This window comes from Globicephala melas, chromosome 15, assembly GCF_963455315.2.
Source record: "Globicephala melas chromosome 15, mGloMel1.2, whole genome shotgun sequence".
NCBI lineage: Eukaryota > Metazoa > Chordata > Mammalia > Artiodactyla > Delphinidae > Globicephala > Globicephala melas.
In genome coordinates this window covers 65,867,970-65,885,895 of record NC_083328.1, presented here as the reverse complement: position 1 = coordinate 65,885,895, position 17,926 = coordinate 65,867,970, and the positions used below count along the sequence as shown (strand labels likewise).

The window sequence follows — 17,926 nt, the reverse complement described above, 5'->3', positions numbered from 1 at the left end:
ACATCAAGCAAAGGTTGGCAGCCCCTGTGGAATTGCCACCCCTCCCTGGAAAGTAGGGAGGTAAGTGTCCTGCTGGTAACTGGATGGGGTTAAAGAGGGAGGGGCAGGAATCACTATCAGCCAGGGATCACTCTCTCATCCATCCTAGGCATCCTGGGTTTCACAGCATTACCAACATAAAGGAGGAAGGGGACTGTGGTCTGCGGAAGCCCCTCTCTCCACTTCAGAAACCTCAAAGATATCCCTGGCGAGCTATCTCCTTCCCTTGAGCCAGGGGTGTTCTTAGCCAAGTAGAAAGTAGCTGGGATGGGAATTTTAAAAAGCTTTTCATGTATTTTGTTCATGGAGGTTTGGAGAATAATTCCAAGGAAACGAGAACAATAAAAAACAGAGCGTTGGACTCAAAGGAGAAAGTCCTACCCTGGAGGAAGAAAGAATGAGGAGACAAAGGGCTAGAGCAATGCAGACAATGGGTACCAATTAACTGCACAGCCAGTAAGTGGTGGAGCTGGGATCCGAACCCATGTCTGTCTAATTCCATTGTCTACGTATATTAAAGGAGAAGGAACCAGGAAAAAACTCTAAAAGAACCACAAGTGCTTTAAAAGATCTTCCTCATGAAACACAAGATTTCAGAAAATCCAAGGTATTAATCATCAAGGAGATAAGAGGACATTGCGACTAACAAACCAGACAGATCAATTGGTAATAAAGCAAATACTTGCTGAAATCAGTATAGAGTAAAAACATATGCTTAATGAAACTAAACATAAGTGGGACTTCCCTGGCAGTCCAGTGGTTAAGACTCCTCGTTTCTAATGCAGGAGGCGTGGGTTCGATCCCTGGTCAGGGAACTAAGCTCCCACATGCTGCATAGTGTGGGCCAAAAAAAAAAAAAAAAAAAGTAAAATAAGACCGATCCACTTAAAAAAAAGAAAAGCAAAACTAAAACATAAGCATCTCAGAACCTATAAAATATGTAGATGAAATGAACCCAGAGATAAAGAATGCAGGGTAAAAATGGCAGCTTCTGTGCACAGCACATCTTCCATGGGTCCAATCCTTTACATGTAACATCTCTTGGAATCATTGTGCCAACTCTGCGGTAGGTGTTGTTCCCCTTTCAAAGAGGAGAAAACTGAGACTCAGAGAGGTTAAGGAACCCATAAGTAGGGCTATTCCAGTTGTCTATAGCTGGCATCTTTTCTGATTGCTCAGTCATATGCCATGATGGTTATTTTTTATTAAGTATTTTTATTAAGTATTTTATTAAGTATTTTTTATTATCTCCCCTGCTTGAAAATAGAGAAAATGTCAGACAGGAAAGATGGGCCACAAAAGCACGACTAGAAGCAAGAAGAGAACCCTTTGCAGGAAAATAAATGAAATCTATGCAGAGTGAGGATAACTGATTACAGTCATAACTTCCCTTACTATTGGAGCTGTCATCACCTTTGGAGGCTTAGGCAGGAAATATAAGTATCTCATCCTAAATTTCATAAAACTCTGCCTTCCAAACCCTATGAGCTCAGCCCCCTATGACTACTGTTCGCTTTCTTGGTGAGCACTTTCTCATTTTCACTTTACCCAACAGCTCCCAAACCAGATTCATAACAGCAACTGTCTTCTCTCCTCTACTCTCTGGGAGATGAAGCTGTCAGTAGAATAAATCAGGAAGTTTCCAGACCCTCTGCATTTGGGTAAATGAAGTTTCCATCCAATACACAGGCTTTGAAGTCTCTCTGTATGGGATCTGTGACCTTCCAGGTCACCATGCAGAGAGAGGCAGGCTGTAGTAACCTGCCTTTACATTGCTTTCGTTCCTCCCCTCTTTGATCTCCAGCCAAAGTCCCTTCACTTTGATTCCCTCCTCTTGGCTCCTCTTGGGTGTACAGAACTCCAAGCATACCTCTGCTTCCCCTATGACCCCTTATTCCATTGAAAATTCTCCATAAGCCATAGATTCAATACCATGAAAGTGATGTTACCGTCACAATTGAACTTATCTCCTCGTGTTGGAATCTCAGGTTCACTTTGTTAGAGACTTTGGTCTACACTCAGAGCCCTAATATAATTTCAATCCTCTCACTCATCATTTTCTCCAGCAAATTGCTAAACACTCTTTCTATTTTGTGCCTGATGTCAACGACAAGTAACTAATTTCAGAATTTTCTTTGGGCAGTTTTCTCCTCTAATTCACTTCCACTTTTAATTTAAAGCTGCATTCATTTAACCAATCAACAAATATTTATTACCATCTACTATGTGCTATGCCATAAAGCATGGGGGTCCTAAGGGTCCCTTAATGAACAAAACTATTGATCAGAAAAGTTCTGCTCTGGTAACGGCAGAGTAGCTCTTATTGGACACACCCCCTCACATATAACTATTGTGAACTCTACACACCACACACACACACACACACACACACACAACCTATTGGAAGGCACTAAATTTGTTCAACCACAAGCAGACAGAAACCAGAGAGGAGCCAACACATGAAAGAAAGAAATTTGCACTAGGTGAATTCCATGTTTTTGTAGCTTTTTATCCGAGGGCAGGCCCCAGTCAGTGTTGTACCTGTTGGCTACAACCTGGATGAGAACCTTTGCTCTTACCGTTTGAGGAATTAAAGGACAGAGTTCAGGTAACTACAGTTGGGAAGTGAGGAGAAAGCATCCCAGAAAAGAGTCGCAGATGGTAGCCCCAAATGCTGAGTATAGATTCTGTCCAAATCTCTCTGAATGCTGCATGTGCAGGGCAGGTTCCAAGCAGCCCAACTAAGGCTAAAAGAACTGAAGAAAGATTTCAGCTGCTGCCTACCCAGGGGGAAACTGAATTTAGAGTTTGTTTGGTCAAGTTAACTGATTTTTTTAAAAGTCATTACTGTTCTGAGGAACATATAGAACCAAGAGTCTCTTCAAGTCTCATTCATGATGTTCAAGATGTAACCTAAAATTATTAGAAAAAAAAAAATTTTTAAAGCAAACAGGAAAGGGACTTCCCTGGAGGTCCAGTGGTTAAGACGCCATGCTTCCACTGTATGGGGTGTGGGTTCAATCCCTGGTCGAGGAACTAAGCTCCACATGCCTCAGCGTGGCCAAAAAAACCCAAACAAAAACAAAAAACAGAAAATATGACTCAAACTCAAGAGGAAAGGCACAATAGAGATCTATCCACAAAATGACCCCTTATTTCCTTTAAGGGTATAAAGGAAAATATGCTTGTAATAAACGAATAAATAGGAAATACCAGCCACAACACAGAAACCACAGAGAAGTAAAACTATTCATCAGATTAGCTAAATCCACACCAACACCTTTCTCTGCATCCATGTGAGTTGTGCTTTTCACTAGAGCCAGTTACATAGTTCTAATATTGACTTCAATGACTGTTTTTTTTTTTTTTTTTTGGAGCACCTTCCAAGTGCCAGGTCTTGGGCAAGCTGGGAGCAAAAGTACAACATAAAATATTAAATCCTGATCTCAAAGACCAGATATTTTCATCTGATGACATCTGTATAGACGACTTGTCACTTCTCATGTCCTCCTTTCTATTTCAGGTCTTAAATTGGAAGAAGAGATTGAAGTCCTGTCATGGGCTCTTCCCAGCTTCCAGATCACTCCTGATGGAACCATTTGCCCACATAAAGCACACATGAATGAGGCACAGGCTGTCAGGTTTAATACACCTCTACATTCTCCCTCCACAGCAAAAGCATCCTCACCTGCTGATTAGACAGATCAGATCTATAAAAAACTCTGGGTAGAGACGTCAAAGAGAGTCAATGGGGAGGCACCTGCCATTATAACACCTCTTTATACCGTTCCATTAATGCGTGTTTTGCTTTTTCAAAACCTGTCAGGAAAAAGGTTCTCAAACTTGGCTACAAAGTTGGAATCATTTGGAGATGCTGGGAACTTATATTAAGATCACAGAGCATGACTACTATATGTCCACCAGAGTGGCCTTTTTTTTTTTAAAGACAGAAAATACCAGCGGTTGGCAAGAATTCTTATAAACTGAGTGGGAATATAAATTGGTACAGTCACTTTAAAAAACTGCTCAAGCAATATCTTCTAAAGCTGAACCTATGATGCCCTATAATCTAGCAATTTCATTCCTAGGAATATACTCAACAGAAATTTCTATATACATTTACCAAGAGGCATTTACAAGAATGTTGACAGCACGATTTGCAATAATCCCAAAGTGTAAACTATCCAAAATGCCCACCAACAGTAGTTGGGAAAAAAAATTATGGTGCACACACCCAATGGAACCTAGTCCAGCAGCATGGATGAGTAATACACAATTACACTTGACAATCTGGATCTCTCACATTGTTAACCAAAATAAGCCAAACACAAAAATGCATACTACATGATTCCATTTATGTAAAATTCAACGACAGGCAAAAGGAATCTCTGTTGTTATCAATCAGAATTGTGGTTTTGGAGTCGGGGTGACTGGGAAGGGACTGAGGAAGGGCTTCTGAAGTGCTGATAATATTCAGGTTTTTGAGCAGGATATGGCTTACCTGGGCATGTTCGATGTGTGAAAATTCATTCACTTCACTTAGGATGTGGGTACTTTTCTGTGTTTGTTTTACCTTAATAAACCATTAAAAATGTTTAAAATACGGGGTTCCATCTCAAGAGATTCCAGTTTAGTTGGTCTGGGGTGCAGCCATGCATTGAAATTTTTAAAAAGCTCCCCAGGTGGGTCTAATATGCATCCGAGAACCACTGTGTTAGAACTTGGCAACCCTCTTGACTATTTATTTCTTGGAGCAGAAAGTGCTGCTGCTTCTCCAGAAAGGTTAAAGCAGGATGTTTTCTGTGGAACACTAGTAGCTCCAGAGGAGGTTAACAGGTGTTACATGGAAAAAGGGTTCCGTGGTGAAATAAACAATTTTTAAATTTTTAATGATTAACTCTTTTTGAACACGTACTACATTCCTGGAGCTAAGCTAGCTGCTTTATCTACACTATCTCATTTAATCCCACAATAAGCCTATGAGAAAGGTACTGTTAATCCTCATTTTACAGAAGAGTAAACTAAAGTTCAGTGAGGTTAAGTAATTGCCCAAGGTCACACAGCCAGTAAGTGACAGGGTTAGGATTCAAATCCACATTGACCTTGACACTGAAGGCCATGCTCTGAACCACTGCCCTGATTTGCCTCTCCAGGCAGCACTTGTCTGCAGGACTTAACAGAGCTTCCACTTGGCTAATGTGAGCTGTGGGTTGTCAAGACAGGAACATGGGAGGCAACACTTCCCAAAATGGTCTCCTTGCCTCCATCTCTTACCTTCCAACCCACAATCCACACCACTGGCAGAGTTTTCATTCTGCACCCAACTCTGATCCTGTATTTCCCTTGTAGGGAAGCCTATAATGTCTCCCCAGTGCCTGTAAAGTCTACACTTCTTAGCCTCAGAGACCAGACCATCCAGTATCTGGCCTTGACATGTTTAGCTTTACCTCTGGTCGTCCTAACCTCCCTCCCACCCTCCCCAAGTCCACTAAACACTCAATTTTTCAGCTACACTTAATAGGTCTGGTGGATTCACACGCCACAATGGTACCCACCATTGGCTGAGACTCTGCTATGTGTCAGGTACTGCCCATAAATTAACTTTAATCCCCACAAGGAGCCTTTAAAAACAGGTCTCATTATCTCCAGTACATAGAGTAGGAAACGGAGGCTCACCTTGACACGCCCAAAGTCACAACTAGTGAGTGGCAGAACTAGAATTTCAACACAGATGTAGATTTCTCCTCTGCAAAGCCCATGGAGTTGTCTCTCTGCCTCACTCACCACCTCACCTTCATTCATGCTGTCCCATGCAGTGGCAGTACCCTTCTTTCCCTCCACCTGCCAAGCTTTTCCTTGTTCTTTGAGAGCTAGCCCAAGTGCTGTAATGATAATATCTATCATCTCTTAAGTGCTTTCCAGGCACCGTGCTCAGCACTTGACTTGCCTCGTCTCATTTACACAATATTGTCTCCATGCTCCTTTCATTCCCTCCGAATTGTTCTTTATCTGCCTTGTGCCAAACGGGTTCCTCTCTCCTCTTTAGTTCCAAAGCATTTGACCACATCTCTGTTGTGGCTCTCAACTAGTAATTGTTAGTTTCAGATCTGCCTCTTCCATTGAACTAGATGCTCTCGAGAGACAAGGAATAGGTGTTATTCAACTTTTCATCCCACCCTAGAGTCACCCAGCATGTGGTAGATTTTCAATAAATGGAAGAGGGTAGACAGGAGGGTGGGAGACCAAGAGACTGAAATTCACTGACATTATTCCATCAGTCGTATCATAGGGAGTGGTCCTCTGACTTGGAGCCAGAGCTATAGAATCAAACCAGACAAAATAGACCTGGCTGTTGGAGGAACGTGGGGGCCAGACCCAGGATGTACCTTACCTGGCCCCTGCCTTGCCATCCATGAAAGGATGAGTTGGGACCGTCTCTGGCTCCACAGTCTTTTTTCAACTCTGCATGCTTTGCAATTGGCTCCAGAGATCCTGGCTTAGAAGCTTTGCTGTAAAATGATGGTTAGTTTCATTCCACAGCACTGTTTCAGATATTCTCAGCTGCTCCTCGTCGCGTGTTGTTCTTAAGGTATTGCGGTGAATGAAGAGCTATCCAAGACAGGTAGCCCAAAGAAAATGCATAGCTAAGGCGTGGCTCCCGCAGGTGGGAAGATCAGGTGGTCATAACCCCTTTCTAAATGGATCTATTCTTTTTGAGTAGGAGGCCCTTTTACAAGACACAGACATCTTTGATGCTTACTCATTCATTGAACGCCCATTCTGTGCACCCAGTCTACAGTGGGCACTGTTCAGAGCACGCATCCTTGTAACCCCTGGAGTAACCGCCAATTCATGCCACCCACATCCAACTTCTATGAGCTCCAAGGTTGTGGATTTTTAAAGCCAGCCTTCTGTTCCTTTGCTCTCACTGTTTCTGGACTAACATACACGTTTGTCCAGGTACGAGCGATTGGTCATCAGCACCAGCTGCAAACTCAGCTGGGTTTCGGCACAGCCTCCCTCAAACAAACCTCATTAGTAAACATGGAAACTACCACAAAGTCTATTTCAAAATTACTTCTCCCTTCCTAGCTGCCCATCTCTTCTGCTGCCTCCACTAGGGGTAAGCAGCATGATTTTTCTGCTTCTAACAAGTCATTTTCTTCTGAGGATTTCAAGTATCCCCACTCCCACCGGGACATAGTGTATGCTGTATTTTACAAATTCGTTTATGATAGTCATGAAGAGGTTATCGAACAGAACTTAGCTTACACATTTCTCTAGCACAGCTTTGTTCTTATTTTATTTGCCCACTTGTCTGCTTCCTTCAGGAGACAGGGACCAACCGAAGGGAAGGAGCTGGTTTAATTTAATTTTATGTCTCTAATTCCAAGCATCAAGCCAAGTAAAATGCAGTTCTTGAATATTTAACAATCTTTATGTAGCCACGGTCTAAAGGGTCATAAAATCTGAAATATTGTGGAACTTGACCTAGAAACATTCTTTCTATTTTATTCCTATCTGACTGGCAAAAATTAAAGTTACTCAGTGATGGAGAACGGGTTGGGGCAATAGGCATTCACACACATGGTTGAGGGAATAGAAATTGGTTTTCGGGACTTCTCTGGCGGTCCAGTGGTTAAGATGCCGCGCCTCCACTGCAGGGGGCATGGGTTTGATCCCTGGTCAGGGAACTAAGATCTTGCATGCCGTGCCAAGAAAAAAAAAAAGAAAAATGAAATTGGTTTGGCCTCTTGGGAGGACAGTTTGACAATGTCATAGTTCAAACTGCAGGGAATTTTCCTTACAGAAAAAATCATACCAGTGTACAAAGATACATGCTGTGTAAGCAAGGATGTCATAGCATCATACACTTGTAGTAGGAAAAAAAACAAAATAATCTTCACTGCCAGCAAGGGACTAGAAAACAAATTATGGTAAATTTTTATTACGGGAATATCATGTAGCCTTTAGGACTGAGGTATATCTATATGTGTTGACATATGCTAAGATAAATTAGCTGAAAAGGGAAGTTTCAGAAAAGGGTTGTACAGATGTGTTAAAAAGAAAAAAGGATAAACATGTAAATGCATGTGGATTTGTATATGCATAAGAAATTTATGGAAAGACATAAAACATTCAGGGATTTCTTCTGGAGAAAAAGAAATGAGTGGATGATGATTGGGGAAATTTCCCTTTCCATTTCCCACATTTCTGTACGGTTTGAATTTTAATAATGAGTTTGTCTTCTTTTTATAATTAAAAAGCATAAAATACAGCAATAAGAAAACAAAAGCTTGATTTCATACGTTAAAAAAAAATGAAATTCTGGAGAAACTCTTCCCTGTTTCTTAATAAGGCAACAGGCAATGACTCTAAAGCGTTTTTTCTCTGCCCAGTTCATGGGGTGGGGGTGGGGCGATGATGACTACAGAGTTCCAGAAAGGAATCTGGGGACAGGAAAAGTCACCAAGAAGACCCAAGAGCCCTGAAGAAAGTAAGTGTGAGAATGTGTGCCTTCTACTTGCTCTTGGATGACAGGAAATAAAACCAGTTCTCACTGAGACTCTGAAACATTCTGGGAGCCAAGAAATTCTGAGAACTCGCCAGGCTGGCATGGACACTGGGGTCTGTAACCAGCGCCAAGAAGCAAAGGTTAGGAATGCCTAGGTAAGTAATAGACATAAGTAACCAGGGTGAACAAAACAACAGACCCAGTCCCCTGGGATGTAAGTGACACAGGGCTCTGCTCGCCTATCCCCTCTGCTCTGAAGCTATGACTCCCAGGGACTGACTTCACTGACACTAATGTAATAATTATTGTTGGTATGTATCGAGTACATCCTATGTGCCAGACACAGGCTAAATAATCATAGCCTCTCATACGATTATTATTCCGATTTTACACACTGGTAAATTGAGGCTCAGCAAAGTTAGCAAATAGCTTCTCAAGGTTACAGTAAGTGGCAGAGGCAGGGATCCAACTGAGGTCTGACTCCAGAGCCAGCCAAGGTCACTGCTAGCCTTTCCCCCATCTGGGGAAGAACTAGAGAAAGGCACTCCCTCAGGGCAGGGACAGCTTACAAAGTGCAACAGCATTTTTTGCCCAAAGTCAGACAGCATCATGATTAAGTTAAAGGACTTGGAAGCTAGATGTCCTGATTCAAATCCTGACTCCACCACTTACTGGCTATGTGACAAGGGCAAGTCATTGAACCTCACTTTCCTCAGCCGTAAAATCAGGGTCGTGGTAAGGTCACCTCTTAGAGTTGCTAGGAGGACTAAAAGTTAAATAGTGCTTGGCTCATAATAAGTACTAATTGTTAACCATTATTATTAAGAAAAAGATGGGGCTTCCCTGGTGGCGCAGTGGTTGAGAGTCCACCTGCCGATGCAGGGGACGCGGGTTCGTGCCCCGGTCCGGGAAGATCCCACATGCCGCGGAGCGGCTGGGCCCGTGAGCCATGGCCACTGAGCCTGCGCATCCGGAGCTTGTGCTCCGCAACGGGAGAGGCCACAACAGTGAGAGGCCCGCGTACCGCAAAAAAAAAAAAAAAAAAGAAAAAGATGCCCTTCCTTCCAGGTAGATGCAACCCTGCAGGGTACAGAGCTAGGCAAGCGGCGCGGGCTAGCTTTAGGTCCCTCCCTCAGCCATGTGCCATCAGGCTAAACACAATGCTACAACTTTACACCGGGCCTCCTGAGCAATTAACTTCCACGTGCTGCCAGCTCTTCCTCTTGGCTTCCCCTCTGCCAGCCTGGCTGTGAACCAGAATCACCTGGCACACCTTTTAAAAATACAGACTCCCAGGGTCCCACCTTGGCCGGTTCTGACTCAGGTAGGCTGGGCTAGGGCCAAGGGATCTATCTGTGTGTTTAACAATCCCCAGGTGACCAGGTGACCCAGGAATAGTGTGTCTCCCGACACACGTTTCTGGAAGTGCTAGAAGCCCCTCACACCTGTTCTGGCTGTTTCCGTTGCTCCTTGCGGGCAAGCAGCCTTTCCTTCAGGCTTGGTCCCAGGTCTGGGCACACAGAGAAGGGGAGCAGTAAGTCCGCTCCCCTGCAAACCAGCCTGCAGAGCAGATGGCTGGGCGAACAGGCGCGACAGGCTAAATTTGCTTGAGTGGGTGATACCAGGGACCCCTCACCTGTAGACTTGGGCTTCCCCAGACCTTTGCTCCCCAAAGTGCAGTTCACAGACCAGCAGAATGGCTCCCCCTGGGAGCTCGTTATAAATGCAGATGCTCAGGCCCCAGACCTAATGCATCAGATTCTGCATTTTACAGAAACCCAAAGGCTGTGAGCAAGTTTGAGGGCTGTGCTCAAGATTCCTTCCCCCATCAGAATAAGTTCTAATCCATGCACACCTCTAACCTGTCCAAACACCCTTTGGGGCCGCTCTTTTCTTTCAAACTCCCAGAGAGCCCTGGAAAAGCAGCCTGGTCCTTTCAACAGCCCAGATCTAGGCTCAGCAGGATGAGGCTCATGATGAACCTTTGCTTTAATGAATTATTTCAAAGCTCACATGAAAATAAACCTTCCCACTAAATTGAAAAAGAGACAACAACTCTGGCCTCTATGATTCTGGGGCGTAAAACATTCCCTTCTTTTGTATAGAGTCGTGACCCCTACTTCCCTGGCCAAAGCCATCCAAAGACATCAAATGCTCAAAGAAAACAAGCCATGTCTTCCTATTGGCCAAGCTTCAAGTTATCAGGCAGATTTCACACTGGAGCTTGACCTCATTAATCCAAGGCCTATCACACTGCTGTAAATGTCAGTGGAAAAATAGCCATTCAGTGGGTTTCCTTCATTCCACCAGAAAGGGAAAAAAACAGGAAGCTGACAGCAGCTGCGCCCCAGCTTGGCAGATCCCAAGGGCCCAGCCGACAGGGCGTTCCTTATGAGCACCTACATTCCCCTGCCCCAGCCTGCTTGTCCAGATAAAGGTGGGTCCTGCGTCTATATGAGCAAAATGCAGCGGTGATCGTAGCAACAGTGCTGATAATTCGGGCCCCCTAGCACCTGCTCGGGAAGGAAAAGAGCTCGGTCTGGATTTCTTTGGCCTGAATGACCAGTTGGCTGTTCATCATTCAAGTTCAGCTGAATCGCTTCGGTCCATTCAAACTGTCCTGCAAGCCAAACCTCTGGGACTCCAAGGGACATAAGGCCTTCCAAGTACTCATTCATCCCTTTAATGCATATTGGTTGTCTCCTGTGTGCCGGCCATCATGCTGGGCAACTGGGGACACACGGCTGAATGAATCAGACACAGTCACTGACCTTAGGGGCCTCATGTCCAGTGTAAGCTTTCTCAATTTCGGCACTATTGACATTTGGGATGGGACAATTCTCTGTTCTGGGGGGCTGCCCTGGGCACTGTAGGATATCTTGCAGCCTTCCTGGCCTTGACCCACCAGATGCCAGTAGCTCCCCGCCCCCTCTGCACTTTCCCACTTGTGACAACCAAAAATGTCTCCAGACATTGCCAAACTGCCCCCAGTTGAGAACCACTGGCCTAGTGCGGGGGAGACAGAGTAAAAGGATAATGACCAGAGATAGCCATATAATCGCAATTATGCTAAGAGCCATGGAGGGAAATTTTGTGGATACGATACCAATATATTTATGATGTGGAAGTCAATTTCATGCGTGATTACATCCCTTATGACAACTCTGAATTGTATATATATACACATACACGTATGTGTGTGAGTGTGTGTGTGTGTGAGTGTGTGTGTGATCTGTATTTCCAGTTGAAGAAATTGAGGTGCAAGGAAGTGAAGAAACTGGCCAACACCCAAAAGCTAGTGAAAGGCAGAGGCAGGATTTGAACCCGTGGCCCTGAACTTTGCCTCCTGTAGAAAAGGAAATTCGAGCCTTTGTTTTGATGTCTTCTGTAAACAGGTAGGGTGTGTGGTCACGTGATGCTCTAACCAGCCATCCTAAAAGACTCGTTCCTTCCTGGGGTCACCGTGGAGCGCTACTGCCACCTGCTACATCAATCAAGCTGCAGACTGCCTGCGTCAAGGCACGTCCGTGGGGCCTAGCGGGCCAAGGAAGGAAGCCCTGAATTCTGAGACATCCAAGAACAGCTCCCCGTCGCCAAGTGCCTGCACGCAGGGCCTTCCCAAACATCAGGGCTGGGAGAGGATGGGGCAGTCCCCAGGGACCTGGAGCGCACCCCACTGTGATCCATCGCCAAGATGCCTACAGCCCAGCATCCAGGGCTACTGCCAGACATTCTGCAGTCAGCTTTAGGTATTTACCAAGGGCATGCGCGAGGTGGTACACATAGCACAGAGCAACTTCGGAGACCTCTAGACATGAGTTCCTGCCGCTTATGAGCTGAGTGCCCTTTAGCAAACTGCCTCATCCTCTGTGCCTCAGTTTCCCCTTCTGTTCAGTGGGGATAAATGCATCTACTTCAATAAATCAGTATGAGGATTCGATGGCAATACGAGCAGAGACCTTGGTCAGTGACCAGCATCCAGAAAAGTACTTGGTACCTTATTATGGTCGAGGGAACGAGAGCGTGACGCTTCCTCCACCCACATCCCCTTCCTTCAAGTGAGAAACGTCCCAGGAAGAGAGAAACAGGCGCAGAAGTAGCAAAAGCATCTCTGGAAGAAGGAGGGGACCTCTGTGCTTTCCAGGTAGGAGGAAGAGGAAAGGACAGTTCATGTACTGGCAAACGTGCACAGACCAGCCCTTCCTCGCCTGCAGAAGTTAATTCTAGACTGCGATCAGACATCTCCGTTAGCTGCAGGGGGCCCGCTTTGGGTGAGCAAGCGTTTAATCATTCGGGACCCCTTGGCAGGATGGCCTTGCTCCCTGGCCTTGCCTCCTGCCCCTCCCTAAGTCACACCCTACGGGGACGGTGCTCCAGCTATAACTCCTGCTCACTGCTCTCCGAGACACTCAGCACTTTTAAGCCTCTGTGCCTTTGCACAAGCTGTTCTCTTGGCTCAGGCTGCCCACCCCGCTACTAGCCACCACCTGGAAATCTGTCTCTGAAGGGCTCAAATGTGCCCCTACTGCAAAACTTGCCCACCTGCAATTGGTCACTGCAGACTAATAATAATAGCAACCAACATTTGCAAGCACTGATTAATATCTAGAAGGCTCTGAGCTGAGGTTTTTGCCCATGTGGTCTCACTATTCTCCTCACATCACCACCCTAGAGGTAATGCATCTGTCCATCGCCACCCAGCTACAAGGTGGCAGATTCAGGAATGAGACCTGGGTTCGTTAGCCGAGCCCACCTGTTCATCCATCCCTCGACTCCTCATTCCTCTTCTTGCCAGTGAAGCTGGGTCCTCACTATCACCTTTTGCCCCTAGATTGAGAAGCCTGAGAGCTGCCTGATTCATCTTGAAATCCCTCGCTAAGCACAATAGCTAGAATGGAGTAAACATCTGTTGAACGAATCAACAAATGCTGCAAAACGGCAGCCAGATGAGAAAAGCTAAATGACAGACTTCCTAGAGACAGGCCCATGCTGGACTTGAACTCCCAGAAATCAGCAGCACCCCCTCCAGGCTAAGGGGCTTTCCCTGTCCTGTTAGCTAGAGGCAGAAGAGTTCTGACATCCCCCAGATTCGGGGGGTGGGGGAGTGAGGGTGAGAGGGGGGAACCTGTGAGAGCCCAATGCAAAGGAGGAAATGGTGGTGATGGTGATGATAAACATGTCCTGCATTCCTGCCCATACCAGGTGCTGCACGAAGCACTTCCTGTGCATCACGGGCTCACAGAATCCTCACAACCCCACAGAGCAGGCATTACTATTATACCTATTTTACAGATGAGAAAACGAGGAGTGAGAGAGAGTAAATAATTTACCCAGGTCACAGAGCTTTTAAGTAGAGACCTGTAATTTGAACTAGGCCTATCTGACTCCCTTGCTCTTCAAACTTTGTGGCTTTCTGTAGGAGGCAAGCTTGTCCAAGTCCTCCTTAAATCCCAGTGTCTAGGATGTACTCAGGATAAAGAAGGTCATCCTAGCCTCTGCTGGAAGAATGCCACTTGGGACCCACTGTACACCAAGTGCTTCAAGTCCTGGGTGCAGGTGGCATGGAGGTGGGGGTGGCTAGATTGGCACGGGGGTCAAGGTTGGGTGAAGTTCCTGATGGTCCAAACACAGCACAGGAATCCAGGTATGTGCCTTCCGTGATCCATAAAGCCATTCTGGCTGTAGTCTCTGTTGGTTAGAGAATGTTGACGCTGGGTATGGAGCAGGTTTTGAGAAGAACCTGGGGCCCTAGTTTCCAAAGAGTCCAAATGAATTCTGCAGAAGGTTACTGCCTTGGGGAAAAACCCTCCTTTCTGCGTCAGCATCCTCTTAGCCCTGTGGCTCAGGCTCCCGAACAGACGTAACAGCTGGATTAGAAACGTAACCTCCACTCCAGCATCAATTACCAAAGAGAACGAAGTCTGAGCATGCACTGGGTCTTGCCTGCCATGTCCCTCCACGCCAGGAAAGATTCAGAGGGCGCAAGGATGCAAGGAGCCCCAACCCAGAGCCCGCCAATGAACGGCACAGAGGGAGGAGACCAAAAGAGGGGTGAGCGGGATCAAGTGGTCTTCCTGAAGGAAGACATTCAGAGGCTGGCAAGAGCTGGGACCAGGAGAGGGGTCAGGAAGGTTCCAGGGAGGGGGACGCTGTTGGGTAGACTCCAGTTCACAGCAGAGTACGAAGTTGAAGGTCCAAAGTGTCTGGTTGACATCTTGCCTCCAACATCCTGGCGGCAGGTGGGAGATGAGGGGCTGGGAGGCTGTGTGGGAAAGTCCGGGAGCAGGCTGAGAGCTGAAAGGTCTCACCAGCGCCCACCAGCCGCCCGCAAGCTGCCTCTTTATGACAGAGCGGAGGGAGGAAGATGTGGAAACTCCCCCAGCCCCTGCAGAACCACCCACCAGGGCTCTACTTCAGCTCCTGCCTAAAAAAGAGACACGCCCCACTGCAAAGCGTTCTGAGAGGCGCTGGTATTAACAGCGGAGCGCTCCCGCTGCCGAGCTCCGCTGCACCCAGCACCTCACACGGTCCTCTCCCCATCCTCCCACGGCCTGATTAGCCCCGTTTCCTAGAGGCAACTGAGGCTCCGAGGCCAAGGGCCTCGCTCTCGGGCAGAGAGCTAGTCACTGGCTGAGCTAAGAAGCTTTATGGCCAGTCTCGAAGGAGGCCTCCCTGATGGAGGGTTTTCCTCCGGTGCTTCACCAGACACGGGCAATGGCAGGGCCCACAGGGAAGTACCCCCGCTGGCCGAAGTGGCCAACGGCAGGCCCCTTCCCGGGGGCGCCCTGCGGGCAAGGGCGCCTGATACCTCGGGGGTCCGGGTCCTCCACAGAGGGCGATTCAGAGGCGGCACCTGGTGCCCGGGGCCGCTGAGAGCTGGTGGGCGCTTCTGACAGTGAGAACAGGGGCCCATTATGTGGAATCCAGTCACATGGGCGCGCAAGCAGCTCGGTTTTCGGTTCTGAGAAGCGCTTATGGAGCCGCGTCTCTCTCCTCGGGCTCCAGAGATGCCCGGGAGCACCGGGTCTCGGGTTTTTCGCGCCGCCCTCCCAGGAGGGCCAGATTCAGAGCTCCAATTATCCGCCCGAGGCTGGGAGCTGCATCATCAGCATCTCCCGCTAAGCCGGTCCGGACTGGAGAAGAAGGAGGCGGGGAGTCGGCCTCAGGGAAGGAGGCGGGCAGAGAACGCCCCCCCACCCCTGGCTCTCCACTCGGGACAGTCTGGACAGTTCAGTCTGGGCGCTCCCGGTGACCTTGGGGAGACCCCTCTGCGCGACCTCTCCGGGGAGGGCTGCACAGTTTCTGCCCATCCTAGGCGCTCGGGGGCGCTCCTCCGGCAGGAGTCGATGCGCGGGACTCGGGAGGGGAGGAGAGCTCCAGGTGCGGGGGACCGAGCCGCGGGCGCACGGCTGCCCTTCGGAGAGGCCGGGAACAACCACGCGCGGGGTCTCCCCGGGGCCGCGGGGCGCTGTCAGCTGGATCCCGCAGGAGGCGGGTCTGCACGCGGGGGCGCCTGCCCTGGGGACCTTTCCCGCCCAGGCAGGAGCCCTCTCGGCGCCTTGCCACCGCCTGCGGGGAACAAGCGCCGCCACGCGAGGGGGCGGCGCCCCCGTGCCGGGCCCGGGGCTGGGCGCCGGGGCTGTCTGGTGCTGGTTGTGGCTCCTTCTGCCCGGCATTGCGCCCCCCGGCAGACGGCGGCCCAAGAGCCCAGAACCCGCGAAGGAGCCCCCTGCCCGCCGCAAGAGCCGGCCACGGCGGCCGCAGCCAACAACCTGCCACTGCGCCCCGTACCCCGGCCTCATCTCTGGCGCGCAAGACCCGGGAGAACGCCCCCACCCCAGCCCGACTCTCGGGTCCTGCGCTCCCGGTACCCGCCTTTCCAGGCTCCCCCCACCCCCAAATTACCTTCTGCCGCCAGCCCTTAGCCAAAGCTCCACACACACCCCCAGCCAGACCCTCAGAGGCTGGGACCGCCTCCTCACCGCGATCCTCATCCCCCGCCCTGTCGAGCTGCAGAACGCAGGGAAGCAGGCGACGCCGCGGAGGAACTCACCCGCTCTCCCGAGCCCTGCCCCGGGCGGCTCCCGGCCGTGGCTCGGTCCGTCCGTCCCCGAGCCGCAGCTGCCAGTGCGGCGACAGAAGCCTGATCCGCACGACCGCGAGCCTCCACCCCGCCCCTCGGCTCCTCCCCCGAGGCGGGGCCTGAGCTCGTGGGAAGGGAGTGGGCGCGCTCTACCCTGCCTGGCCGACGAGGCAGCTCCAGGAAGGGTCCTCGCGTCTCTGGGTGCTCCCCACCCCTTCACCACCCTACCCTTTGAGCAGCTGGAAATTGAAGGTGGATGAGAAGCGACCAGGATTCGGAAGAGTTTTCCTTACGGGCTTCCTCCCACCCTCCAACACTACTAGCTTGGAAAGGGGGAAGCCCAGGACTGGATTCTTGCTCCCATTTGATGGAAGAGCATCAGGAAGCCCAGAGAGCCGCAGTAAACCACCCAAGGTCACACAGCATTAGTACAAGTGCCAGCAATTCAAGTCTCCTACCTTGAAGCCTGAGTCAGAAGGCTTCCTAGGACGTCAAGGAGCCCAACCAGGTCTTGCCGTGGGGGCAGGTTTGTGTGATCAGGTCCCCCAACTGAGGGGTGGGAGACGAGAGCCAGACTAGTGGGAGTATGGGGACCGTGGCCTGCGACGTAGAATCGCGTCATTTACTCTTTCTGGGAAGAAAGGAGGTGAAGCAAAGGAGGAAGGAAGTGGTCGTACCTCCACTGACGTCTGCCGCTGTTTGGGAGGTACCGGATCTAGAAAGGGGCTGCCTCCCTGAGATAAAAAGTAATACACACCCGGTGGCTCCTATCATTGAATTCAATCCTCTTTCCTGGGCTGAAGACCCCTCCACTCAGCACCATCTTTTCTTTAGAGGACAGTGGATTTAACTATCTTTAAGTTGCTGTTGAGAAGACCCTTCTCTCCACCCCACCCCCACCCCCCAGGAAGAGGAGAGAAAGTTAACAAACAAAAGGGGAAAAAAATCCATCCCCAAACATTCTCTGGAATCCACACTTACTGAACGCGGGCTTTAGAACAATAGAGTTCTCTTCTGCACAAAGGGCCTTGTTTCCTGAGCTTTCTCAGCCTCCAGACTAGAACCCTAGGCACCCCAGGGCCAGCCAGTGGGGCACAGAGAAGGTTTAAGTTTGGGGAGTTTCAGGGTGATACCCAATTAATTCAATTCCATTTCTTGTTCAAAGAAATCCCTTACTTATTATTATATAGCAACGTTCTTCTGAGGCTGACAGTATAACCTGAGTTTAGTGATTTCCTGTTTGCTGAGGAAACTCCGTGACCTTTCTTGGGGAAGTGAAAACCTCTGGA

At 48.7% G+C, this 17,926-nt stretch overlaps 1 protein-coding gene across 2 annotated transcripts in view; it reads right to left on the bottom strand.

Annotated features, from left to right (window-relative positions):
- Positions 1-16,830, bottom strand: part of PPP1R16B (protein phosphatase 1 regulatory subunit 16B) — a 102,915-nt gene extending 86,085 nt beyond the window's left edge. The window contains exon 1 of one of the 2 annotated variants that reach the window (XM_060284177.1): positions 16,608-16,830. The gene's annotated coding sequence lies outside the window, so the exon portion shown is untranslated. The remainder of the gene's footprint in view (positions 1-16,607) is intronic. The other variant, XM_060284176.1, reaches the window with a different exon arrangement.
- Between the last annotated feature and the right edge of the window lie 1,096 nt (positions 16,831-17,926).